The sequence below is a fragment of the Cupressus sempervirens genome, chromosome 8 (assembly GCF_028749045.1).
Source record: "Cupressus sempervirens isolate cs-2001-9-10 chromosome 8, ASM2874904v1, whole genome shotgun sequence".
NCBI lineage: Eukaryota > Viridiplantae > Streptophyta > Pinopsida > Cupressales > Cupressaceae > Cupressus > Cupressus sempervirens.
In genome coordinates this window covers 171,389,151-171,398,344 of record NC_143125.1, presented here as the reverse complement: position 1 = coordinate 171,398,344, position 9,194 = coordinate 171,389,151, and the positions used below count along the sequence as shown (strand labels likewise).

The 9,194-nt window shown below is 33.3% G+C and overlaps 1 pseudogene; it reads right to left on the bottom strand.

Annotated features, from left to right (window-relative positions):
• Window positions 1–2,569: 2,569 nt before the first annotated feature.
• LOC149542101 (autophagy-related protein 18b pseudogene) overlaps window positions 2,570–9,194 on the bottom strand; it is a 30,929-nt pseudogene continuing 24,304 nt past the window's right edge.

Genomic DNA, 9,194 nt, shown 5'->3' with positions numbered 1-9,194 from the left:
CCTTCCAAGATGGATTAAAAGATCTAGAAGCAAGAGTTATAATAATAAATTTCAAATCATTAAATTATGAAATTAGGATAGAAAAGGAGTAGAAGAAGATTGAAGACCCAGTGATGGATAAGATGGGAAAATGGAAATACTCACCAAACCCAGTTGCTTCTCAAAATTTTAATGATTTTTTGGGAAATATAAAGCCAAGATGGGATTTTTCCATGCAAACTGTCAAAGGAATATATGGTCAAATCTTGAGGTAGGTAGTATTGAGCATATCAGATGTAGAGGTAAAAGAGTCAATGAAGAAAAATAAGGAAGAATTAACTCTAAAGTTTAATACTTATCTAATTTTGATGAAGGATATTGAATATGTTGTAAGGAATTCAACAAACACTTGGAAGAATATCTATCTATTACATTAATCAAGTTATTTTCTAGTTGATGTTAAAGATGATGATGATGATGAAGATAAGGAGAAAGATGAAGAAGAGAATGTTGAAGAAGAAACTCATTTTGACAATGAAGAAGATGAAGAGGATCAAGGAAAAGAGGCTACCAAGGAAGAAAAGCAAGATGATAAGGAGACTAATCTAGTTAAGATAGCTGCAATAGTCATTGCATCACTTCCTCACTCTCCAAGCAAACCAATGACAATATCAAGCATGAATATAGCCCTGACAAGTTTGATTGTGACCACCAGTGCTAATCCAAATGTCCAATCACTCTTTGCTCTGACTTATCTCAGTACATCACTAATAGAAGTGACCTCCACTTAATCTACCAAGCTGCAGACTCTTCCTTCATCAATCGAGTTGACTACTTTAGTTTTGAGCACATCAATTTTGGATTCTTTAGGTATTTCTATAAATATTCCTTCAATAAGCACAATATCAATTTTTACAGCTAGCCCTAGCATGTCTACTATTATTTCTATTCTAGGTACAAAAGCAATAAGTGTAATGACAGTTGATCCCAAGGTTCAACTGAGTGCAAAATTTTTGAGTAAAGGAAAAGAGCTAGAGGAAGAAATTGATTTAGATGAGGAAATTGTAATCCAAAATTGGCATATTTCCAAGCTTACTCCAGACCAAATGCAATCATTTGGAAAACTCCTCTAGAAGAACGCTAAATGGAAAAGACTAAGAGAGGAGAGAGATAAGGAATTTAAAATAATTGAAGATATAAAGAACATTTTGGCAGAGGTCATAGGTATTGAGGTTGACTCTTCTCAGCCAATTTTGTATCAACTAGTAGAGGCAGTACAAAAATTTAATGAAGATACTTGAGGGACAACATAAGTTAGTGCAAAAAGTAGAAAAGAAGTTTGATAATAAAGTGTTAGAGCACATTGCTCAAAAAATAGCCATTCATCAATGAGAACTTTCTACAATTTTGGGCAATTTGGAAGCATCTTGTACAAATGTGTCATCACTTTTTTGAAAGATATGTGATGTTTTTGAGTTTACTAAAGAAATAAAGGACAAATTGTCCAAAATAGATGAAGATTTGAAAGCTAGTTCTTGTTGGTAAACATATATTTCTTTTGAATAAACTCCCAAAATGCCCAAATCTGAAAGAACAATTAGATGCCAACAGTTGGATAATCTATCATGGGGTTGATAGATTTCCTCTAAATTGAAAGGTACAACTCCCTTATGTGAATAATGTTTGAGGAATTATGTTTCTCTCATAAACTAACATGGGGTATGCTCTTAACCCGAGAGCAGAAGAGGCAAACTGAATTAAGCCTAAACAGGACTTAATCCAGGCAAGAAAAACTTTATAATCTATAAACCAAGCAATAGAACTCACAATTCTAATGAATCCATATAATCAGCATTTAATTAACCTATAGAAAAGGCTAATAGAAAAATAAATGAGATGATTAAAGACTTCTAATGAATCTTTCTCTAAATATGCCAAAGCACTTCTTACTGTGGTTAATTCATAGCCTCATGACAAAAGAATAAAACATATTTAGTCTCCTTCTGTAATTCGAAAAAAGAAAGATATATAGAAGCAATGACTAATTAAATGGAATAGAAAACCATTGACATAAAATCCTCTTTATTGGCTCTGCAATATTAAGTCTGATACATCAACAATTTTTTCCCCCTCCTAGTCCAGCTCTCTAACTATATCTAGAAAAGGCCGAACCCCTCCATCTCTATTTACAATAGTTTATATAGGGATTACAATATATGATCTTCATGAGAATGTGAAGTGTTTTAAATTCCAAAATTTGAAAAGTTTGAAGCCATGGACTTATGAAGATACAATAAGAAGAACCAAAATGACTTTGTCTCTTCATCTGACCTTGCTCGAGAAGTAGAACCAAATAGACATATATCTAATCCATATGATTAAGTTTATAATTATCAAACTACTTGAAATCAAGCTGAAGATGTATTATAAAAACTTGAAGTCTTATAGTTATAATAGAACTAGCATTGCCAAAGCTTCTTTCCTGTATCATTCAGCTATCTCAGTGATCATGAAAAATATGTACAGCAACATTGGAATTATAATTTTTTTTTATGTAGAAGATTTTCCTTGTCACTGTTGACCTCTTGCTAGCCAATTATAGTATCTCTCTAAATTCCATGGGTGTTTATTGTCATCATCTAATATGACACTGTAATCATTGAAATAGCCATTATAAGTAATACTGAGTATCCGAACTCTTAGTATGTTTGTTGTCAAACCCATCACCTTTACCATGCTAACTTCTTCAACATTGCAAATTATTGCTCAGCTCTTGACTCCTAGAGGGAGTACACTGTGAAGCATGACATGATGATAAGAAGGTTCTAATGCATCATTGAGAGAAGTTGGTATTACAATTGCAAGCAACCCAAAATATCTTTTGTTCCTCTCTTTAGTTATTAGCCCAAGGGTAAAAATATGCACAAAACTAGAGGAGCTGGTTACTGCAAGTAGATGAGGAAGTTGTGTTCAGGTGGTCCAAATGAAAGAGAATAGATAACAGCTAGATATGTACCCCTCCAAAAAGTGAATCTCTCTGAAGGTTGTGACACTAGATAAACCCTTATAACAGTTCCTTGCTCTGAAACTGTTGCTAAATATGATCCATCTAAAGACAAAGCCATGACTGCCAATGGTGACTTATGAGCATTTATCTTTTGGGTTAGGGATAGTATCAATTGAATCCAAAATGATTGGGTTGTTTAAATCATAAATGTATGTACTCTCCTCTAACACAACAACAAGTCTTTTCCTATTTAGTCGAATTTCTAGAATAGCTATGACAAAATTTAGCTTTTTGAGAAAAGTTCCTTTCTTGGTATTGAACAAACAGAGCCTATGAGGAGATAATGCAGGCTGCTCACCAGCTCCAACTATGGCAAGCAAGCTTGTACTGTAGAGCATCTCCATAATGTTTATAACCCCATCATCTTTTTTATAACACAAGTTTCCACCTTCACAATTAAAAATCTTATAACCATCCCTTTACAAATTGAGAAGCAATCATTATTGAGATACATCTTGAATTTTGATTCTGCTCCAACATTACCCGCTACTCTTCCAATCGTCATCATTCCCCATGATAGTAGACACTTCAAGTTATGAATGTAATTACATATCAATGTATTGCTGCAATGACCAAGTCATATCCATTGTAATGAAAGCAACTCTTCAAAACTTGAGATTTTTTTTAGCTTTTCACAAAAATCAATACCAATGCAGCTTTGTTTGGAGAGACTTGGTAATTCTTCAAGCTGAGGACACTCAATGATAAACAACTTTGTAAGATTAATAAGATCACCGGATCCTACTATACTCTACAAATCTCTGCAATTGTGTACATATAGATTGATGAGAGTTGTTGGTAGTGTAATGTTTTGTATCTTTTCACAAGAGTGAATCTTAAGCTTCTCCAGGAATCGTAGTCTATTGAAAATTGGTAATAACTCCTCAAGATCAGGACACTCACTAATAGTTAGATCTATAAATTTTGTATCATCATATCCTATTACTCTTTGCAAATCCCTGCAATAGCATACAAAAAAAGTGGTGAGTAATGTTGGTAGAATAATGTCCTTTAGCTTCTCACAGTACTAAATCTTAATTTCCTCCATGCAACTCACTCTAGATAGACTTAGAAACTTTTCAAGCTCGGGACAGTTTGTTAAAATCAACTTTGTAAGTTTGATGAAATCACCACTTCCTGATACACTTTGTAAAGTTTTACAATTTTGTACAGACAAAATGGTGAGTTTTGTAGGTAGAAAAATGTTCTTTAGCTTCTCACAATATTCAATCTTAATATTCTCCATGTAGTTCAGTTTGGAGAGAGTTGGCAACTCCTCAAGTTCAAGATAATCACTGATAGTTAGCTCTATGAGTTTAACAAGGTCACCATTCATTGATACTCTTATGCAAGTCATTGGTACCATCCCACAATTCAATTTAATTTTAAAATCAATTGATCAGACATTCTTGAATCTCAACACCATTAACAATGTAATACATGTACAAATTGTAACATTCAAGTAGCTATATCTTTTAAGAGCTCGGCTTCTTCAAATGTGTCATTCTTCAAAAGCCATTTTGTTTTGAGAAATTTTTAGAAGATAAGTCTTTCATGCATTTTCAAACTTTATAACTTCCCTTCAAATCTGGTCACTTATTTGAAATGAGACCTTTATTGATATCCGATAAGATATAATGATACTTTGATCACCTAGAGATCTTCCAAATTTGCAGAGTCCTTAGTAACCAAATGTCTTTTCGGATTGCACATACTACTCCATGAATCTCTAAAATAAGAAAGATTTGTATATCCTTTATCTAAGAAGATCATCAATAAAACATGATATCCTTGCCGGGCTAGGAGCTATCACCTACCCATCATGACAACACTTAAACCAACCCACCTGAAAAATAAATGAGAGGGCAAGAGAAAGGGAAACCTGACAAGAATGGCCTACCTATGAAGGATTTAGATCTAGACATCAGACTAACTTGAGATTGAAAAATGATGGGTGACTAAAAGTTAGGCAATAGTGCTCAATAGCTACAACTTAACCCTAGTTCAAGCTCTACAAATTTTCAAAGGATAAGATTTTTGTCAGATATGCAAGTAGAATTGCTTAGAGAAGAAGCAAGAATTAGATCCACATTGATAGATATAAAAAAAAATGATTCTTCCCATCATGGATACACTATAGAAACATATTGGACATTCAAAAACTCTTATCCATGACAATAACTTTTCCATTGCGGATCATATGATAGAATTGTCAGCAGAAGTCCTAATTGTACTTCACACATGCAAGGTCCTACAAGACAATTGTGATAACACCTTTGCAATCATTCTTATGGTACATTTAGAATTTTTATCTTATTTTTGTGTTACTATGTAAATAAATAACATAAATCTTTGGCATTAATGTCAAAAAGGGGAGAAAGGTATATGTATGGGGAAAGACATATGTTATGGGGGAGAAAATGCAAAATCAATGGGGGAGTAAAATATGTATAGAGAGATATGTTATAGAGCGCAAGAAGATGTATAGTATACTGTATGAAAGAACCTTACCATGTACAAATATATCCCTTACAAAATCAATTTTGAAAAATATCAAAAATAGTATACTCTATTGAGCTAGTGTCACAAGGTGATGGATAAAAGGTGTTCAAGAAACTTTTTGAATTCAGCTTTGGTTGATAAGTTTTTTTTCCACTAATTCCAAAGGGGGAGATTGTTGAAATATTATTCAAGTTTGTTATTAGTGACACACACTTATTCAGATTGTACATAGCTACCGAGATTATTGTACAACTATTAGTGCTTGCCAAGTATTTCAGTTGTCACCGAGTTCTACAGTTGCTACCGAGTCCTTTGGAAAAATCTCAGTGGTTACTGAGCAATCATAGTTATAGTGAAGACCAATAGTGTAAACCATGCATCTTAGTTCATGTTAGGTTTACCAGTGCAAGATGAGTTGTGAAGTGTTCACCAAGTTCACAGTGTATGTGATACAAGTCTAGTACTAATCAAGCTACTTAGTGTTAACCAAGTGACTCAGTTTATACCAAGCTCAAAGTGATAGTGTTTACCAATTCATACAATGTAAATCAAGAGACTTAGTTTATATGACGAGTTCCACTGTATCTACCGAATGACCAGTGCAGACCAAGTTCAAGACTACTTGGAAGTGATCAATATGGACTGAGCTTCTATGTCTACCAAGTGCATGATGATACCAAGCATTTACAATGGATGCTAAGTATCAGAACCTCACCGAGTTAGTCTTTAGAACCTGAGTGTCTTCATGTGGGCCAACTTTGTAATATTTGTGTTAATTTGTATTGTGGCCAACTTTGTAATCTATATAATTGGATTGTTATATATGTAATGTATTGTATCATATCAAAATTGTAAGAAGTAAGTAATGTATATGTGTGGAATTAATTTAATCATCAGAGAAGAGCAGAAAGAGAAAATTACAAAGGCTACAATAGTATAAGGAGCAACAAAATCAAATCCTTTCACAAGGTAGACCTAATAGTCTTTTGTAAATCTCTTTACTGAGTGCATACTTAGTTGTATGTTTGTAATCCTTTCATAAGGTGGACCTAATAGTCCTTATTGCTCCTAATATGGTAGATCATCAGAAGTGGTCAATGTAAGCTTTAACAGGCTAACTTTATACTATAGTACTAAAGTTTGTGGGTATCATCCCCACCCCAGTTTTGCTTTCTATTTGGAAGGTTTCTAGGTCACAAAATATTTGTGTCATAGTGTTATGAAAGCTTTCATATTTTTAGTTTCTTATGCATACAATTAAATCAGATTATATGTGATGGATTATATGCTAATTGGATTGTTGGATTAATAATTGAAATTTTTGAAGTTTTAGAAGTTACTAATTCACCCCTCCCCTCTCAATAACTTAGCATAGTCTTGAGTATTTCTAACAATTAATGTCAGAAGTAAAAAGGATAAGTCTAGAAGAAGTTATGTAAGTTTTGGTGATGTTTGTTCTAAGATAGAGTTTATAGAGGCATGTTCTGGTAAACTTGTTATATCTCTTAGAAAATTTGATATCTTAAGGATTGAGGTTGAGGACATGGAGAAGACATGTCAAGGATGATGTGGGTAAGCTTGCTCATCATAATATTGCATGTACAAAAAGTTATTCAAGTTGAAGGTGGAAGATTAAGGTTATCACTAAGTATAATGTGTTCTTAATGTGGTCCTATAATAATTAATTGAGAAGGTCTAATTGCTGACTTAGGGAATTATTAATGGACTTGGTATAAGGAAAGACATTTTCCTTTATCATGGTGTGCGTAAATGTGGATTGTGAATGATTGATAAGTAGCAAATAGTAAGAAATGTGAAGTTGAGCTAAAATAGTGTGGAAGTGAAGGAAACTTCATTGTTAAGGTTTTGTTGAGTGATACAAGGTTTGGTATTGGATCTAAGGTTTTTGACCTGGTCCACAAGGTCCAACAATGATTGGTCTGGTTGACAAGAAAAAGGAAAGGATAGGAAAAAGAAGATAACAGTAAATTACTTGTTTGAGCAATGAGCTCTTCTTGTAGTTGAAATTGCATGTTTGGGCAATGGGCTCATCTTGCATACATTGTACCACAACTCCTAATAGGGTTGAAATCTCCTAATAGGGATTCAAAGTCTCCTAATAGGGACTCATTGTACTAAATGTTGTAATAGAATCCTAAGAGGCTCCATCCTCTAACAAGGAATATTTATATTAGTACATAATCTTTTGGGCATCATTCCCACTGGGATTTTTTCTTTGATCAAGGGTTTACCTAGTCAACATATCTGGTGTAGTTGTCTATGTGCATCTTTGTATGGTTGTTTACTTTGGTTGAATGGTTAAGCTTGTTTAAAGAAGATAAGTGTTTTAATTGTTGCATAATTGATTCACCCCCCATCCCCCCCCCCCAGTTATCTTGGTGGACAATTGTTTCTAATAATTGGTATTAGAGCTTTAGGTCCTTGAAGAAAAATTTTAATAGCTTTGGGAGATCCATGGTGAACATGTTCAAGAAATATAGTCTAAAGTTTGATGGAACAAACTATGATAGTTGGAAGGAAAAGATGAAGACACATTTGTTGTGTATGGGATTGAGATATTGGATCTTGACAAAATCAATGAAAATGATCATTGAAGAAAAGGATTTGGAAAGTTTCTCCAAGGAAAAAAGAGATCTTTTCATGTGTGACATGAGAGCTAGAGAAGCACTATTGACTGTACTTCTTGAAATTCAGTACAATTAGGTAAAATCATTCACTACTTCACATTTGATTTTGAAAGATTTGGAAAATAGTTTTGAAGGTGATGAAAATTCTAAGAAGTTGAGGCTACAAAATTGGATTTGTGCATTTCAAGATACTAAGATGATTGAAGATGAATATATAAGAACATATATAGGTAGCATATCAGAAATCATTTTAGGTATTAAAGCTCAAGGAGGAACCAAAGATGATGATGAAGTTATATGGAAGATATTGAAAACTTTTATACCACCATTCAAGTCAACAGTTTAGATGATACAATTGTTGATATCTTGTACCAAAGATTTCACTAAGGAGACATTGCTTGGAAGACTTGAAGCAATTGAAAATGAAGTTAGATAGTCTAGAGAATTGACCAGAATAGAGACAACTTTTAGTTCCTTGAATATTCAACCCAACTTATCAAGGAGCACAAGTGCTACATGAGATTCTACTAGTAGTAGTAGATCTAAGGAAGATAGGAAGATTGAAGAAGTTGTAGCCCTTCTGGTAAGAAGAGAATATCTTTAAGTGTTGGACTTGTGATGGATATGGTCATTATGCATCTAAGTGTCTTAAAAGGGAGAAAAAGTATAAGGGAAGTTATAAGTCTAAAAGGAATAGAGAATATTTGTATGCAAATGAAGATGATGATTCTGATGAAAAAGCATTAAGTACTAGTGATGATGAAATTGGATTTGTGGCAATCAAAGAAGAAATTCTAGAGAAGGCAGATTTGGTATCACAGGTTGAGAAAAAATCTAATTCAATAATTTATAGTGGTTGTTCACATCATATTACTAGTGACATGAACAATGTTTTTGACTTCAAAAGTTAGGATGGAGGAATAGTCAGAGTTGGAAATAATGCAACGTGCCAATTTAAAGGTATTGAAGCTATAACTCTTGATGGTAAAAATAATGCT